A 14,838-nucleotide genomic window follows, 5' to 3' on the forward strand; every position below is an offset into this window, starting at 1 on the left:
GCTGAGGGTCTCAAGGTCCCTGGTTTGCTCCTGGGTTTCGGTAAGCCCCAGGTAAATACCGTTGACTTAAGGAAGTGTCATTTTCAAAACGGTGATGCCAAAACACTGCTTGGTCGGAGAGCGACACTGGACGTACCGCACAAACCTGTCTTATTGAACTAGCCGAGCCACTGAACCACAAACGAGCCGAAAGGCATTGGAGAATGCGGGCATCGATCCCGCTACTTCTCGCATGCTAAGCGAGCGCTCTACCATTTGAGCTAATTCCCCCTTACTCTGGAGCTGACGTTGAAGTCTTGTAAGATTCGTAGCTCCCATTTAATTGCTTTCTTGACATCCCCTTGAATTTAGAGTGACGAAAAAACGACTTACAGCGTGGGCCAACTACGACCGGTCGTTCCACGCCGAACGGAGGTGGCGCCTAGGACACCGCGTTTCCGCGGCTGGAGAGAGTGTCTCCGGCCCGTTAGCTCAGTTGGTCAGAGCGTGGTGCTAATAACGCCAAGGTCGTGGGTTCGATCCCCATACGGGCCAAACACCCCTTCTTTGGAGATCTTTTCCATTGCTTTATCTAGTCTGTGGCGAGGCTTTGAAATGCTACTGACTGGCTTTGGAACGCCTGCCCAAATAGCTCAGTTGGGAGAGGGTTAGGCTGAGGGTCTCAAGGTCCCTGGTTTGCTCCTGGGTTTCGGTAAGCCCCAGGTAAATACCGTTGACTCAAGTGGCATTTTCAAAACGGTGATGCCAAAACACTGCCTGGTCGGAGAGCGACACTGGACGTACCTCACAAACCTGTCTTATTGAACTAGCCGAGCCACTGAACCACAAACGAGAATGCGGGCATCAATCCCGCTACTTCTCGCATGCTAAGCGAGCGCTCTACCATTTGAGCTAATTCCCCGTTGCTCTGGAGCGGATATTGGAGTCTTGGAAGACTCGTAGCTCCCGTTTAATTGCTTTCTTGACTTCCCCTTGAACTTAGAATGACGAAAAAACGACTTACAGCGTGGGCCAACTACGACCGGTCGTTCCACGCCGAACGGAGGTGGCGCCTAGGACACCGCGTTTCCGCGGCTGGAGAGAGTGTCTCCGGCCCGTTAGCTCAGTTGGTCAGAGCGTGGTGCTAATAACGCCAAGGTCGTGGGTTCGATCCCCATACGGGCCAAACACCCCTTCTTTGGAGATCTTTTCCATTGCTTTATCTAGTCTGTGGCGAGGCTTTGAAATGCTACTGACTGGCTTTGGAACGCCTGCCCAAATAGCTCAGTTGGGAGAGGGTTAGGCTGAGGGTCTCAAGGTCCCTGGTTTGCTCCTGGGTTTCGGTAAGCCCCAGGTAAATACCGTTGACTCAAGTGGCATTTTCAAAACGGTGATGCCAAAACACTGCCTGGTCGGAGAGCGACACTGGACGTACCTCACAAACCTGTCTTATTGAACTAGCCGAGCCACTGAACCACAAACGAGAATGCGGGCATCGATCCCGCTACTTCTCGCATGCTAAGCGACCGCTCTACCATTTGAGCTAATTCCCCGTTGCTCTGGAGCGGATATTGGAGTCTTGGAAGACTCGTAGCTCCCATTTAATTGCTTTCTTGACTTCCCCTTGAACTTAGAATGACGAAAAAACGACTTACAGCGTGGGCCAACTACAACCCGTCGTTCCACGCCGAACTGAGGTGGCGCCTAGGACACCGCGTTTCCGCGGCTGGAGAGAGTGTCTCCGGCCCGTTAGCTCAGTTGGTCAGAGCGTGGTGCTAATAACGCCAAGGTCGTGGGTTCGATCCCCATACGGGCCAAACACCCCTTTTTTTTTAGATCTTTTCCATTGCTTTATCTAGTCTGTGGCGAGGCTTTGAAATGCTACTGACTGGCTTTGGAACGCCTGCCCAAATAGCTCAGTTGGGAGAGGGTTAGGCTGAGGGTCTCAAGGTCCCTGGTTTGCTCCTGGGTTTCGGTAAGCCCCAGGTAAATACAGTTGACTCAAGGAAGTGTCATTTTTCAAAACGGTGATGCCAAAACACTGCCTGGTCGGAGAGCGACACTGGACGTACCGCACAAACCTGTCTTATTGAACTAGCCGAGCTACTGAACCACAAACGAGCCGAAAGGCATTGGAGAATGCGGGCATCGATCCCGCTACTTCTCGCATGCTAAGCGAGCGCTCTACCATTTGAGCTAATTCCCCCTTGCTCTGGAGCGGATGTTGGAGTCTTGGAAGACTCGTAGCTCCCATTTAATTGCTTTCTTGACATCCCCTTGAATTTAGAGTGACGAAAAAACGACTTACAGCGTGGGCCAACTACGACCGGTCGTTCCACGCCGAACGGAGTGGCGCCTAGGACACCGCGTTTCCGCGGCTGGAGAAAGTGTCTCCGGCCCGTTAGCTCAGTTGGTCAGAGCGTGGTGCTAATAACGCCAAGGTCGTGGGTTCGATCACCATACGGTCCAAACACCCCTTTTTTGGAGATCTTTTCCATTGCTTTATCTAGTCTGTGGCGAGGCTTTGAAATGCTACTGACTGGCTTTGGAACGCCTGCCCAAATAGCTCAGTTGGGAGAGGGTTAGGCTGAGGGTCTCAAGGTCCCTGGTTTGCTCCTGGGTTTCGGTAAGCCCCAGGTAAATACAGTTGACTCAAGGAAGTGTCATTTTTCAAAACGGTGATGCCAAAACACTGCCTGGTCGGAGAGCGACACTGGACGTACCGCACAAACCTGTCTTATTGAACTAGCCGAGCTACTGAACCACAAACGAGCCGAAAGGCATTGGAGAATGCGGGCATCGATCCCGCTACTTCTCGCATGCTAAGCGAGCGCTCTACCATTTGAGCTAATTCCCCCTTGCTCTGGAGCGGATGTTGGAGTCTTGGAAGACTCGTAGCTCCCATTTAATTGCTTTCTTGACATCCCCTTGAATTTAGAGTGACGAAAAAACGACTTACAGCGTGGGCCAACTACGACCGGTCGTTCCACGGCGAACGGAGTGGCGCCTAGGACACCGCGTTTCCGCGGCTGGAGAAAGTGTCTCCGGCCCGTTAGCTCAGTTGGTCAGAGCGTGGTGCTAATAACGCCAAGGTCGTGGGTTCGATCACCATACGGTCCAAACACCCCTTTTTTGGAGATCTTTTCCATTGCTTTATCTAGTCTGTGGCGAGGCTTTGAAATGCTACTGACTGGTTTTGGAACGCCTGCCCAAACAGCTCAGTTGGGAGAGGGTTAGGCTGAGGGTCTCAAGGTCCCTGGTTTGCTCCTGGGTTTTGGTAAGCCCTAGGTAAATACCGTTGACTCAAGGAAGTGTCACTTTCAAAACGGTGATGCCAAAACACTGCCTGGTCGGAGAGCGACACTGGACGTACCGCACAAACCTGTGTTATTGAACTAGCCGAGCCACTGAACCACAAACGAGCCTTAAGGCATTGGAGAATGCGGGCATCGATCCCGCTACTTCTCGCATGCTAAGCGAGCGCTCTACCATTTGAGCTAATTCCCCCTTGCTCTGGAGCGGATGTTGGAGTTTTGGAAGACTCGTAGCTCCCATTTAATTGCTTTCTTGACATCCCCTTGAATTTAAAGTGACGAAAAAACGACTTACAGCGTGGGCCAACTACAACCCGTCGTTCCACGCCGAACTGAGGTGGCGCCTAGGACACCGCGTTTCCGCGGCTGGAGAGAGTGTCTCCGGCCCGTTAGCTCAGTTGGTCAGAGCGTGGTGCTAATAACGCCAAGGTCGTGGGTTCGATCCCCATACGGGCCAAACACCCCTTTTTTTAGATCTTTTCCATTGCTTTATCTAGTCTGTGGCGAGGCTTTGAAATGCTACTGACTGGCTTTGGAACGCCTGCCCAAATAGCTCAGTTGGGAGAGGGTTAGGCTGAGGGTCTCAAGGTCCCTGGTTTGCTCCTGGGTTTCGGTAAGCCCCAGGTAAATACAGTTGACTCAAGGAAGTGTCATTTTTCAAAACGGTGATGCCAAAACACTGCCTGGTCGGAGAGCGACACTGGACGTACCGCACAAACCTGTCTTATTGAACTAGCCGAGCTACTGAACCACAAACGAGCCGAAAGGCATTGGAGAATGCGGGCATCGATCCCGCTACTTCTCGCATGCTAAGCGAGCGCTCTACCATTTGAGCTAATTCCCCCTTGCTCTGGAGCGGATGTTGGAGTCTTGGAAGACTCGTAGCTCCCATTTAATTGCTTTCTTGACATCCCCTTGAATTTAAAGTGACGAAAAAACGACTTACAGCGTGGGCCAACTACGACCGGTCGTTCCACGCCGAACGGAGTGGCGCCTAGGACACCGCGTTTCCGCGGCTGGAGAAAGTGTCTCCGGCCCGTTAGCTCAGTTGGTCAGAGCGTGGTGCTAATAACGCCAAGGTCGTGGGTTCGATCACCATACGGTCCAAACACCCCTTTTTTGGAGATCTTTTCCATTGCTTTATCTAGTCTGTGGCGAGGCTTTGAAATGCTACTGACTGGCTTTGGAACGCCTGCCCAAATAGCTCAGTTGGGAGAGGGTTAGGCTGAGGGTCTCAAGGTCCCTGGTTTGCTCCTGGGTTTCGGTAAGCCCCAGGTAAATACAGTTGACTCAAGGAAGTGTCATTTTTCAAAACGGTGATGCCAAAACACTGCCTGGTCGGAGAGCGACACTGGACGTACCGCACAAACCTGTCTTATTGAACTAGCCGAGCTACTGAACCACAAACGAGCCGAAAGGCATTGGAGAATGCGGGCATCGATCCCGCTACTTCTCGCATGCTAAGCGAGCGCTCTACCATTTGAGCTAATTCCCCCTTGCTCTGGAGCGGATGTTGGAGTTTTGGAAGACTCGTAGCTCCCATTTAATTGCTTTCTTGACATCCCCTTGAATTTAAAGTGACGAAAAAACGACTTACAGCGTGGGCCAACTACGACCGGTCGTTCCACGCCGAACGGAGTGGCGCCTAGGACACCGCGTTTCCGCGGCTGGAGAAAGTGTCTCTGGCCCGTTAGCTCAGTTGGTCAGAGCGTGGTGCTAATAACGCCAAGGTCGTGGGTTTGATCCCCATACGGGCCAAACACCCCTTCTTTGGAGATCTTTTCCATTGCTATATCTAGTCTTTGAAATGCTACTGACTGGCTTTGGAACGCCTGCCCAAATAGCTCAGTTGGGAGAGGGTTAGGCTGAGGGTCTCAAGGTCCCTGGTTTGCTCCTGGGTTTCGGTAAGCCCCAGGTAAATACCGTTGACTCAAGGAAGTGTCATTTTTCAAAACGGTGATGCCAAAACACTGCCTGGTCGGAGAGCGACACTGGACGTACCGCACAAACCTGTCTTATTGAACTAGCCGAGCCACTGAACCACAAACGAGCCGAAATCCATTGGAGAATGCGGGCATCGATCCCGCTACTTCTCGCATGCTAAGCGAGCGCTCTACCATTTGAGCTAATTCCCCCTTGCTCTGGAGCGGATGATGGAGTCTTGGAAGACTCGTAGCTCCCATTTAATTGCTTTCTTGACATCCCCTTGAATTTAGAGTGACGAAAAAACGACTTACAGCGTGGGCCAACTACGACCGGTCGTTCCACGCCGAACGGAGTGGCGCCTAGGACACCGCGTTTCCGCGGCTGGAGAAAGTGTCTCCGGCCCGTTAGCTCAGTTGGTCAGAGCGTGGTGCTAATAACGCCAAGGTCGTGGGTTCGATCACCATACGGTCCAAACACCCCTTTTTTTGAGATCTTTTCCATTGCTTTATCTAGTCTGTGGCGAGGCTTTGAAATGCTACTGACTGGCTTTGGAACGCCTGCCCAAATAGCTCAGTTGGGAGAGGGTTAGGCTGAGGGTCTCAAGGTCCCTGGTTTGCTCCTGGGTTTCGGTAAGCCCCAGGTAAATACAGTTGACTCAAGGAAGTGTCATTTTTCAAAACGGTGATGCCAAAACACTGCCTGGTCGGAGAGCGACACTGGACGTACCGCACAAACCTGTCTTATTGAACTAGCCGAGCTACTGAACCACAAACAAGCCGAAAGGCATTGGAGAATGCGGGCATCGATCCCGCTACTTCTCGCATGCTAAGCGAGCGCTCTACCATTTGAGCTAATTCCCCCTTGCTCTGGAGCGGATGTTGGAGTCTTGGAAGACTCGTAGCTCCCATTTAATTGCTTTCTTGACATCCCCTTGAATTTAGAGTGACGAAAAAACGACTTACAGCGTGGGCCAACTACGACCGGTCGTTCCACGCCGAACGGAGTGGCGCCTAGGACACCGCGTTTCCGCGGCTGGAGAAAGTGTCTCCGGCCCGTTAGCTCAGTTGGTCAGAGTGTGGTGCTAATAACGCCAAGGTCGTGGGTTCGATCCCCATACGGGCCAAACACCCCTTCTTTGGAGATCTTTTCCATTGCTTTATCTAGTCTGTGGCGAGGCTTTGAAATGCTACTGACTGGCTTTGGAACGCCTGCCCAAATAGCTCAGTTGGGAGAGGGTTAGGCTGAGGGTCTCAAGGTCCCTGGTTTGCTCCTGGGTTTCGGTAAGCCCTAGGTAAATACCGTTGACTCAAGGAAGTGTCACTTTCAAAACGGTGATGCCAAAACACTGCCTGGTCGGAGAGCGACACTGGACGTACCGCACAAACCTGTGTTATTGAACTAGCCGAGCCACTGAACCACAAACGAGCCTTAAGGCATTGGAGAATGCGGGCATCGATCCCGCTACTTCTCGCATGCTAAGTGAGCGCTCTACCATTTGAGCTAATTCCCCCTTGCTCTGGAGCGGATGTTGGAGTTTTGGAAGACTCGTAGCTCCCATTTAATTGCTTTCTTGACATCCCCTTGAATTTAGAGTGACGAAAAAACGACTTACAGCGTGGGCCAACTACGACCGGTCGTTCCACGCCGAACGGAGGTGGCGCCTAGGACACCGCGTTTCCGCGGCTGGAGAAAGTGTCTCTGGCCCGTTAGCTCAGTTGGTCAGAGCGTGGTGCTAATAACGCCAAGGTCGTGGGTTTGATCCCCATACGGGCCAAACACCCCTTCTTTGGAGATCTTTTCCATTGCTATATCTAGTCTTTGAAATGCTACTGACTGGCTTTGGAACGCCTGCCCAAATAGCTCAGTTGGGAGAGGGTTAGGCTGAGGGTCTCAAGGTCCCTGGTTTGCTCCTGGGTTTCGGTAAGCCCCAGGTAAATACAGTTGACTCAAGGAAGTGTCATTTTCAAAACGGTGATGCCAAAACACTGCTTGGTCGGAGAGCGACACTGGACGTACCGCACAAACCTGTCTTATTGAACTAGCCGAGCCACTGAACCACAAACGAGCCGAAAGGCATTGGAGAATGCGGGCATCGATCCCGCTACTTCTCGCATGCTAAGCGAGCGCTCTACCATTTGTGCTAATTCCCCCTCACTCTGGAGCTGACGTTGAAGTCTTGGAAGATTCGTAGCTCCCGTCCAATTGCTTTCTTGACATCCCCTTGAATTTAGAGTGACGAAAAAACGACTTACAGCGTGGGCCAACTACGACCGGTCGTTCCACGCCGAACGGAGGTGGCACCTAGGACACCGCGTTTCCGCGGCTGGAGAGAGTGTCTCCGGCCCGTTAGCTCAGTTGGTCAGAGTGTGGTGCTAATAACGCCAAGGTCGTGGGTTTGATCCCCATACGGGCCAAACACCCCTTCTTTGGAGATCTTTTCCATTGCTATATCTAGTCTTTGAAATGCTACTGACTGGCTTTGGAACGCCTGCCCAAATAGCTCAGTTGGGAGAGGGTTAGGCTGAGGGTCTCAAGGTCCCTGGTTTGCTCCTGGGTTTCGGTAAGCCCCAGGTAAATACCGTTGACTCAAGGAAGTGTCATTTTTCAAAACGGTGATGCCAAAACACTGCCTGGTCGGAGAGCGACACTGGACGTACCGCACAAACCTGTCTTATTGAACTAGCCGAGCCACTGAACCACAAACGAGCCGAAATCCATTGGAGAATGCGGGCATCGATCCCGCTACTTCTCGCATGCTAAGCGAGCGCTCTACCATTTGAGCTAATTCCCCCTTGCTCTGGAGCGGATGATGGAGTCTTGGAAGACTCGTAGCTCCCATTTAATTGCTTTCTTGACATCCCCTTGAATTTAGAGTGACGAAAAAACGACTTACAGCGTGGGCCAACTACGACCGGTCGTTCCACGCCGAACGGAGTGGCGCCTAGGACACCGCGTTTCCGCGGCTGGAGAAAGTGTCTCCGGCCCGTTAGCTCAGTTGGTCAGAGCGTGGTGCTAATAACGCCAAGGTCGTGGGTTCGATCACCATACGGTCCAAACACCCCTTTTTTTGAGATCTTTTCCATTGCTTTATCTAGTCTGTGGCGAGGCTTTGAAATGCTACTGACTGGCTTTGGAACGCCTGCCCAAATAGCTCAGTTGGGAGAGGGTTAGGCTGAGGGTCTCAAGGTCCCTGGTTTGCTCCTGGGTTTCGGTAAGCCCCAGGTAAATACAGTTGACTCAAGGAAGTGTCATTTTTCAAAACGGTGATGCCAAAACACTGCCTGGTCGGAGAGCGACACTGGACGTACCGCACAAACCTGTCTTATTGAACTAGCCGAGCTACTGAACCACAAACGAGCCGAAAGGCATTGGAGAATGCGGGCATCGATCCCGCTACTTCTCGCATGCTAAGCGAGCGCTCTACCATTTGAGCTAATTCCCCCTTGCTCTGGAGCGGATGTTGGAGTCTTGGAAGACTCGTAGCTCCCATTTAATTGCTTTCTTGACATCCCCTTGAATTTAGAGTGACGAAAAAACGACTTACAGCGTGGGCCAACTACGACCGGTCGTTCCACGCCGAACGGAGTGGCGCCTAGGACACCGCGTTTCCGCGGCTGGAGAAAGTGTCTCCGGCCCGTTAGCTCAGTTGGTCAGAGTGTGGTGCTAATAACGCCAAGGTCGTGGGTTCGATCCCCATACGGGCCAAACACCCCTTCTTTGGAGATCTTTTCCATTGCTTTATCTAGTCTGTGGCGAGGCTTTGAAATGCTACTGACTGGCTTTGGAACGCCTGCCCAAATAGCTCAGTTGGGAGAGGGTTAGGCTGAGGGTCTCAAGGTCCCTGGTTTGCTCCTGGGTTTCGGTAAGCCCTAGGTAAATACCGTTGACTCAAGGAAGTGTCACTTTCAAAACGGTGATGCCAAAACACTGCCTGGTCGGAGAGCGACACTGGACGTACCGCACAAACCTGTGTTATTGAACTAGCCGAGCCACTGAACCACAAACGAGCCTTAAGGCATTGGAGAATGCGGGCATCGATCCCGCTACTTCTCGCATGCTAAGTGAGCGCTCTACCATTTGAGCTAATTCCCCCTTGCTCTGGAGCGGATGTTGGAGTTTTGGAAGACTCGTAGCTCCCATTTAATTGCTTTCTTGACATCCCCTTGAATTTAGAGTGACGAAAAAACGACTTACAGCGTGGGCCAACTACGACCGGTCGTTCCACGCCGAACGGAGGTGGCGCCTAGGACACCGCGTTTCCGCGGCTGGAGAAAGTGTCTCTGGCCCGTTAGCTCAGTTGGTCAGAGCGTGGTGCTAATAACGCCAAGGTCGTGGGTTTGATCCCCATACGGGCCAAACACCCCTTCTTTGGAGATCTTTTCCATTGCTATATCTAGTCTTTGAAATGCTACTGACTGGCTTTGGAACGCCTGCCCAAATAGCTCAGTTGGGAGAGGGTTAGGCTGAGGGTCTCAAGGTCCCTGGTTTGCTCCTGGGTTTCGGTAAGCCCCAGGTAAATACAGTTGACTCAAGGAAGTGTCATTTTCAAAACGGTGATGCCAAAACACTGCTTGGTCGGAGAGCGACACTGGACGTACCGCACAAACCTGTCTTATTGAACTAGCCGAGCCACTGAACCACAAACGAGCCGAAAGGCATTGGAGAATGCGGGCATCGATCCCGCTACTTCTCGCATGCTAAGCGAGCGCTCTACCATTTGTGCTAATTCCCCCTCACTCTGGAGCTGACGTTGAAGTCTTGGAAGATTCGTAGCTCCCGTCCAATTGCTTTCTTGACATCCCCTTGAATTTAGAGTGACGAAAAAACGACTTACAGCGTGGGCCAACTACGACCGGTCGTTCCACGCCGAACGGAGGTGGCACCTAGGACACCGCGTTTCCGCGGCTGGAGAGAGTGTCTCCGGCCCGTTAGCTCAGTTGGTCAGAGTGTGGTGCTAATAACGCCAAGGTCGTGGGTTTGATCCCCATACGGGCCAAACACCCCTTCTTTGGAGATCTTTTCCATTGCTATATCTAGTCTTTGAAATGCTACTGACTGGCTTTGGAACGCCTGCCCAAATAGCTCAGTTGGGAGAGGGTTAGGCTGAGGGTCTCAAGGTCCCTGGTTTGCTCCTGGGTTTCGGTAAGCCCCAGGTAAATACCGTTGACTCAAGGAAGTGTCATTTTCAAAACGGTGATGCCAAAACACTGCTTGGTCGGAGAGCGACACTGGACGTACCGCACAAACCTGTCTTATTGAACTAGCCGAGCCACTGAACCACAAACGAGCCGAAAGGCATTGGAGAATGCGGGCATCGATCCCGCTACTTCTCGCATGCTAAGCGAGCGCTCTACCATTTGTGCTAATTCCCCCTTACTCTGGAGCTGACGTTGAAGTCTTGGAAGATTCGTAGCTCCCGTCCAATTGCTTTCTTGACATCCCCTTGAATTTAGAGTGACGAAAAAACGACTTACAGCGTGGGCCAACTACGACCGGTCGTTCCACGCCGAACGGAGGTGGCACCTAGGACACCGCGTTTACGCGGCTGGAGAGAGTGTCTCCGGCCCGTTAGCTCAGTTGGTCAGAGCGTGGTGCTAATAACGCCAAGGTCGTGGGTTTGATCCCCATACGGGCCAAACACCCCTTCTTTGGAGATCTTTTCCATTGCTTTATCTAGTCTGTGGCGAGGCTTTGAAATGCTACTGACTGGCTTTGGAAAGCCTGCCCAAATAGCTCAGTTGGGAGAGGGTTAGGCTGAGGGTCTCAAGGTCCCTGGTTTGCTCCTGGGTTTCGGTAAGCCCCAGGTAAATACCGTTGACTCAAGGAAGTGTCATTTTCAAAACGGTGATGCCAAAACACTGCTTGGTCGGAGAGCGACACTGGACGTACCGCACAAACCTGTCTTATTGAACTAGCCGAGCTACTGAACAACAAACGAGCCGAAAGGCATTGGAGAATGCGGGCATCGATCCCGCTACTTCTCGCATGCTAAGCGAGCGCTCTACCATTTGAGCTAATTCCCCGTTGCTCTGGAGCGGATGTTGGAGTCTTGGAAGACTCGTAGCTCCCATTTAATTGCTTTCTTGACATCCCCTTGAATTTAGAGTGACGAAAAAACGACTTACAGCGTGGGCCAACTACGACCGGTCGTTCCACGCCGAACGGAAGTGGCGCCTAGGACACCGCGTTTCCGCAGCTGGAGAGAGTGTCTCCGGCCTGTTAGCTCAGTTGGTCAGAGTGTGGTGCTAATAACGCCAAGGTCGTGGGTTCGATCCCCATACGGACCAAACACCCCTTTTTTTTAGATCTTTTCCATTGCTTTATCTAGTCTGTGGCGAGGCTTTGAAATGCTACTGACTGGCTTTGGAACGCCTGCCCAAATAGCTCAGTTGGGAGAGGGTTAGGCTGAGGGTCTCAAGGTCCCTGGTTTGCTCCTGGGTTTCGGTAAGCCCCAGGTAAATACCGTTGACTCAAGGAAGTGTCATTTTTCAAAACGGTGATGCCAAAACACTGCCTGGTCGGAGAGCGACACTGGACGTACCGCACAAACCTGTCTTATTGAACTAGCCGAGCCACTGAACCACAAACGAGCCGAAATCCATTGGAGAATGCGGGCATCGATCCCGCTACTTCTCGCATGCTAAGCGAGCGCTCTACCATTTGAGCTAATTCCCCCTTGCTCTGGAGCTGAGGTTGAAGTCTTGGAAGACTCGTAGCTCCCATTTAATTGCTTTCTTGACATCCCCTTGAATTTAGAGTGACGAAAAAACGACTTACAGCGTGGGCCAACTACGACCGGTCGTTCCACGCCGAACGGAAGTGGCGCCTAGGACACCGCGTTTCCGCAGCTGGAGAGAGTGTCTCCGGCCTGTTAGCTCAGTTGGTCAGAGTGTGGTGCTAATAACGCCAAGGTCGTGGGTTCGATCCCCATACGGACCAAACACCCCTTTTTTTTAGATCTTTTCCATTGCTTTATCTAGTCTGTGGCGAGGCTTTGAAATGCTACTGACTGGCTTTGGAACGCCTGCCCAAATAGCTCAGTTGGGAGAGGGTTAGGCTGAGGGTCTCAAGGTCCCTGGTTTGCTCCTGGGTTTCGGTAAGCCCCAGGTAAATACCGTTGACTCAAGGAAGTGTCATTTTTCAAAACGGTGATGCCAAAACACTGCCTGGTCGGAGAGCGACACTGGACGTACCGCACAAACCTGTCTTATTGAACTAGCCGAGCCACTGAACCACAAACGAGCCGAAATCCATTGGAGAATGCGGGCATCGATCCCGCTACTTCTCGCATGCTAAGCGAGCGCTCTACCATTTGAGCTAATTCCCCCTTGCTCTGGAGCTGAGGTTGAAGTCTTGGAAGACTCGTAGCTCCCATTTAATTGCTTTCTTGACATCCCCTTGAATTTAGAGTGACGAAAAAACGACTTACAGCGTGGGCCAACTACGACCGGTCGTTCCACGCCGAACGGAAGTGGCGCCTAGGACACCGCGTTTCCGCAGCTGGAGAGAGTGTCTCCGGCCTGTTAGCTCAGTTGGTCAGAGTGTGGTGCTAATAACGCCAAGGTCGTGGGTTCGATCCCCATACGGACCAAACACCCCTTTTTTTTAGATCTTTTCCATTGCTTTATCTAGTCTGTGGCGAGGCTTTGAAATGCTACTGACTGGCTTTGGAACGCCTGCCCAAATAGCTCAGTTGGGAGAGGGTTAGGCTGAGGGTCTCAAGGTCCCTGGTTTGCTCCTGGGTTTCGGTAAGCCCCAGGTAAATACCGTTGACTCAAGGAAGTGTCATTTTTCAAAACGGTGATGCCAAAACACTGCCTGGTCGGAGAGCGACACTGGACGTACCGCACAAACCTGTCTTATTGAACTAGCCGAGCCACAAACGAGCCGAAATCCATTGGAGAATGCGGGCATCGATCCCGCTACTTCTCGCATGCTAAGCGAGCGCTCTACCATTTGAGCTAATTCCCCCTTGCTCTGGAGCTGAGGTTGAAGTCTTAGAAGACTAGTAGCTCCCGTCCAATTGCTTTCTTGACTTCCCCTTGAATTTAGTGACGAAAAAAACCACTTACAGCGTGGGCCAACTACAACCGGTCGTTCCACGCCGAACGGAGGTGGCGCCTAGGACACCGCGTTTCCGCGGCCGGAGAGAGTGTCTCCGGCCCGTTAGCTCAGTTGGTCAGAGCGTGGTGCTAATAACGCCAAGGTCGTGGGTTCGATCCCCATACGGGCCAAACACCCCTTCTTTGGAGATCTTTTCCATTGCTTTATCTAGTCTGTGGCGAGGCTTTGAAATGCTACTGACTGGCTTTGGAACACCTGGCCAAATAGCTCAGTTGGGAGAGGGTTAGGCTGAGGGTCTCAAGGTCCCTGGTTTGCTCCTGGGTTTCGGTAAGCCCCAGGTAAATACCGTTGACTCAAGGAAGTGGCATTTTCAAAACGGTGATGCCAAAACACTGCCTGGTCAGAGAGCGACACTGGACGTACCGCACAAACCTGTCTTATTGAACTAGCCGAGCCACAAACGAGCCGAAATCCATTGGAGAATGCGGGCATCGATCCCGCTACTTCTCGCATGCTAAGCGAGCGCTCTACCATTTGAGCTAATTCCCCCTTGCTCTGGAGCTGAGGTTGAAGTCTTGGAAGACTAGTAGCTCCCGTCCAATTGCTTTCTTGACTTCCCCTTGAATTTAGTGACGAAAAAAACCACTTACAGCGTGGGCCAACTACAACCGGTCGTTCCACGCCGAACGGAGGTGGCGCCTAGGACACCGCGTTTCCGCGGCTGGAGAGAGTGTCTCTGGCCCGTTAGCTCAGTTGGTCAGAGCGTGGTGCTAATAACGCCAAGGTCGTGGGTTCGATCCCCATACGGGCCAAACACCCCTTCTTTGGAGATCTTTTCCATTGCTTTATCTAGTCTGTGGCGAGGCTTTGAAATGCTACTGACTGGCTTTGGAACGCCTGCCCAAATAGCTCAGTTGGGAGAGGGTTAGGCTGAGGGTCTCAAGGTCCCTGGTTTGCTCCTGGGTTTCGGTAAGCCCCAGGTAAATACCGTTGACTCAAGGAAGTGGCATTTTCAAAACGGTGATGCCAAAACACTGCCTGGTCGGAGAGCGACACTGGACGTACCTCACAAACCTGTCTTATTGAACTAGCCGAGCCACTGAACCACAAACGAGCCGAAAGGCATTGGAGAATGCGGGCATCGATCCCGCTACTTCTCACATGCTAAGCGAGCGCTCTACCATTTGAGCTAATTCCCCCTTGCTCTGGAGCTGAGGTTGGAGTCTTGGAAGACTCGTAGCTCCCGTCCTTGTAATTGCTTTCTTGACCTCCCCTTGAACTTAGAATGACGAAAAAACGAGTTACAGCGTGGGCCAACTACAACCGGTCATTCCACGCCGAACGGAGGTGGCGCCTAGGACACCGCGTTTCCGCGGCTGGGGGAGAGTGTCTCCGGCCCGTTAGCTCAGTTGGTCAGAGCGTGGTGCTAATAACGCCAAGGTCGTGGGTTCGATCCCCATACGGGCCAAACACCCTTTCTTTGGAGATCTTTTCCATTGCTTTATCTAGTCTGTGGCGAGGCTTTGAAATGCTACTGACTGGCTTTGGAACGCCT

The 14,838-nt window shown here is 52.3% G+C and overlaps 23 non-coding genes across 23 annotated transcripts; all 23 read left to right on the forward strand.

Annotated features, from left to right (window-relative positions):
• Window positions 1–460: 460 nt before the first annotated feature.
• On the forward strand, window positions 461–534 carry trnai-aau (transfer RNA isoleucine (anticodon AAU)). Its single transcript has one exon. It is a non-coding gene; the product is annotated as a tRNA-Ile (tRNA).
• Window positions 535–1,091: 557 nt separating this feature from the next.
• On the forward strand, window positions 1,092–1,165 carry trnai-aau (transfer RNA isoleucine (anticodon AAU)). The gene has a single exon. It is a non-coding gene; the product is annotated as a tRNA-Ile (tRNA).
• A 557-nt stretch (window positions 1,166–1,722) lies between these two features.
• On the forward strand, window positions 1,723–1,796 carry trnai-aau (transfer RNA isoleucine (anticodon AAU)). The gene has a single exon. It is a non-coding gene; the product is annotated as a tRNA-Ile (tRNA).
• Window positions 1,797–2,374: 578 nt separating this feature from the next.
• Window positions 2,375–2,448, forward strand: trnai-aau (transfer RNA isoleucine (anticodon AAU)). Its single transcript has one exon. It is a non-coding gene; the product is annotated as a tRNA-Ile (tRNA).
• A 577-nt stretch (window positions 2,449–3,025) lies between these two features.
• On the forward strand, window positions 3,026–3,099 carry trnai-aau (transfer RNA isoleucine (anticodon AAU)). The gene has a single exon. It is a non-coding gene; the product is annotated as a tRNA-Ile (tRNA).
• Window positions 3,100–3,676: 577 nt separating this feature from the next.
• Window positions 3,677–3,750, forward strand: trnai-aau (transfer RNA isoleucine (anticodon AAU)). Its single transcript has one exon. It is a non-coding gene; the product is annotated as a tRNA-Ile (tRNA).
• A 576-nt stretch (window positions 3,751–4,326) lies between these two features.
• trnai-aau (transfer RNA isoleucine (anticodon AAU)) lies at window positions 4,327–4,400 on the forward strand. The gene has a single exon. It is a non-coding gene; the product is annotated as a tRNA-Ile (tRNA).
• A 577-nt stretch (window positions 4,401–4,977) lies between these two features.
• On the forward strand, window positions 4,978–5,051 carry trnai-aau (transfer RNA isoleucine (anticodon AAU)). Its single transcript has one exon. It is a non-coding gene; the product is annotated as a tRNA-Ile (tRNA).
• Window positions 5,052–5,617: 566 nt separating this feature from the next.
• trnai-aau (transfer RNA isoleucine (anticodon AAU)) lies at window positions 5,618–5,691 on the forward strand. Its single transcript has one exon. It is a non-coding gene; the product is annotated as a tRNA-Ile (tRNA).
• A 577-nt stretch (window positions 5,692–6,268) lies between these two features.
• trnai-aau (transfer RNA isoleucine (anticodon AAU)) lies at window positions 6,269–6,342 on the forward strand. The gene has a single exon. It is a non-coding gene; the product is annotated as a tRNA-Ile (tRNA).
• Window positions 6,343–6,919: 577 nt separating this feature from the next.
• On the forward strand, window positions 6,920–6,993 carry trnai-aau (transfer RNA isoleucine (anticodon AAU)). Its single transcript has one exon. It is a non-coding gene; the product is annotated as a tRNA-Ile (tRNA).
• Window positions 6,994–7,559: 566 nt separating this feature from the next.
• trnai-aau (transfer RNA isoleucine (anticodon AAU)) lies at window positions 7,560–7,633 on the forward strand. The gene has a single exon. It is a non-coding gene; the product is annotated as a tRNA-Ile (tRNA).
• Window positions 7,634–8,199: 566 nt separating this feature from the next.
• trnai-aau (transfer RNA isoleucine (anticodon AAU)) lies at window positions 8,200–8,273 on the forward strand. Its single transcript has one exon. It is a non-coding gene; the product is annotated as a tRNA-Ile (tRNA).
• Window positions 8,274–8,850: 577 nt separating this feature from the next.
• trnai-aau (transfer RNA isoleucine (anticodon AAU)) lies at window positions 8,851–8,924 on the forward strand. Its single transcript has one exon. It is a non-coding gene; the product is annotated as a tRNA-Ile (tRNA).
• A 577-nt stretch (window positions 8,925–9,501) lies between these two features.
• Window positions 9,502–9,575, forward strand: trnai-aau (transfer RNA isoleucine (anticodon AAU)). Its single transcript has one exon. It is a non-coding gene; the product is annotated as a tRNA-Ile (tRNA).
• A 566-nt stretch (window positions 9,576–10,141) lies between these two features.
• On the forward strand, window positions 10,142–10,215 carry trnai-aau (transfer RNA isoleucine (anticodon AAU)). Its single transcript has one exon. It is a non-coding gene; the product is annotated as a tRNA-Ile (tRNA).
• A 566-nt stretch (window positions 10,216–10,781) lies between these two features.
• trnai-aau (transfer RNA isoleucine (anticodon AAU)) lies at window positions 10,782–10,855 on the forward strand. The gene has a single exon. It is a non-coding gene; the product is annotated as a tRNA-Ile (tRNA).
• Window positions 10,856–11,432: 577 nt separating this feature from the next.
• trnai-aau (transfer RNA isoleucine (anticodon AAU)) lies at window positions 11,433–11,506 on the forward strand. The gene has a single exon. It is a non-coding gene; the product is annotated as a tRNA-Ile (tRNA).
• A 578-nt stretch (window positions 11,507–12,084) lies between these two features.
• On the forward strand, window positions 12,085–12,158 carry trnai-aau (transfer RNA isoleucine (anticodon AAU)). Its single transcript has one exon. It is a non-coding gene; the product is annotated as a tRNA-Ile (tRNA).
• Window positions 12,159–12,736: 578 nt separating this feature from the next.
• Window positions 12,737–12,810, forward strand: trnai-aau (transfer RNA isoleucine (anticodon AAU)). Its single transcript has one exon. It is a non-coding gene; the product is annotated as a tRNA-Ile (tRNA).
• Window positions 12,811–13,379: 569 nt separating this feature from the next.
• On the forward strand, window positions 13,380–13,453 carry trnai-aau (transfer RNA isoleucine (anticodon AAU)). Its single transcript has one exon. It is a non-coding gene; the product is annotated as a tRNA-Ile (tRNA).
• Window positions 13,454–14,021: 568 nt separating this feature from the next.
• On the forward strand, window positions 14,022–14,095 carry trnai-aau (transfer RNA isoleucine (anticodon AAU)). Its single transcript has one exon. It is a non-coding gene; the product is annotated as a tRNA-Ile (tRNA).
• Window positions 14,096–14,677: 582 nt separating this feature from the next.
• Window positions 14,678–14,751, forward strand: trnai-aau (transfer RNA isoleucine (anticodon AAU)). Its single transcript has one exon. It is a non-coding gene; the product is annotated as a tRNA-Ile (tRNA).
• The last annotated feature ends 87 nt before the right edge of the window (window positions 14,752–14,838 follow it).

This window comes from Hypomesus nipponensis, chromosome 3, assembly GCF_054491055.1.
Source record: "Hypomesus nipponensis isolate SF chromosome 3, ASM5449105v1, whole genome shotgun sequence".
NCBI classification, from domain to species: Eukaryota; Metazoa; Chordata; class Actinopteri; order Osmeriformes; family Osmeridae; genus Hypomesus; species Hypomesus nipponensis.